Source organism: Monodon monoceros, unplaced genomic scaffold, assembly GCF_005190385.1.
Source record: "Monodon monoceros isolate NGI ecotype Baffin Bay Population unplaced genomic scaffold, NGI_Narwhal_1 Super_Scaffold_7, whole genome shotgun sequence".
NCBI classification, from domain to species: Eukaryota; Metazoa; Chordata; class Mammalia; order Artiodactyla; family Monodontidae; genus Monodon; species Monodon monoceros.
In genome coordinates this window covers 48,016,387-48,017,359 of record NW_021703784.1, presented here as the reverse complement: position 1 = coordinate 48,017,359, position 973 = coordinate 48,016,387, and the positions used below count along the sequence as shown (strand labels likewise).

The window sequence follows — 973 nt, the reverse complement described above, 5'->3', positions numbered from 1 at the left end:
ATTTAATATAATCCCACAAGCCAGCTACCATTATTGCCTCTATTTTACGAATAAGGAAACCAGAGTCTGAGATGATGAATATAAAAGTATTTAGCATATCACCAGGCAAATAGTAAAAGCTCAAAATATGTGAGCGTAAAAAAAAAGAATAAGAGCAATGTTCCCCAACCTGCAGATCAATATCTGTGATTAGAACTTAAAGTCGAGTACTGATCCTTTATGCTCTGCAGGCATTTTGAGTAGAAAGAGGAAACTAAAATGACCTATTAACTTGTCTATCTACTCCCATGTGCTAGGAGGATATGGCCAGAGTCCCCATACAGCTAGCATGTAGGTGCTGCATGTGCTCAGTAAATATTTGCTAATCAACTAAGTGAAGCAGTGAGCACACAGCAGCTCTGTTCTGAATCTTTCCCATCAGGAGATGTTGTGCAGTTCCCGTTCCTGACCTACCCGCTCTCTTCATTGTGACTTCCTTCCTCATCTTAAACCTTCAGGAAAATTAACACAGGACCCTCCTCGCTGAAAGATAAGAGGATGTGTGCCTTCAACAAAACACTTGAGCATTCCTGGAGATGTCAACCCTGCAAATTTCACCCAAAGTCCAAAAACTGGGCTGACCACATCTAGTTGAGAAACCGTAGTAGAGTCTTTATTAAAAGTAGGCACCTGATGGATTTCCCTGGTGGTCCAGTGGCTAAGACGCCATGCTCCCAATGCAGGGGGCCCGGGTTCGATCCCCGGTCAGGGAAATAGATCCCGCATCTGCAACTAAGACCCAGCATAGCCAGATAAATAAATATTTAAAAAAATAAAAGTAGGCACTTGAAAGATTGTAACATTTTGAGGGGATGAGCAGGACTCATGTTGTTTTGGAAAGGAGCACGTTTAAAGCCTGAATAATCAATAGTTAAGCTTTGAAAAACTTACTTGCTTCAGTGATGCATAGTACAGGGAATGTGCCCAGCAAATG

The 973-nt window shown here is 41.8% G+C and overlaps 1 non-coding gene across 1 annotated transcript; it reads left to right on the top strand.

Annotated features, from left to right (window-relative positions):
• Positions 1-679: 679 nt before the first annotated feature.
• On the top strand, positions 680-752 carry TRNAW-CCA. Its single transcript has one exon. It is a non-coding gene; the product is annotated as a tRNA-Trp (tRNA).
• Positions 753-973: the final 221 nt, after the last annotated feature.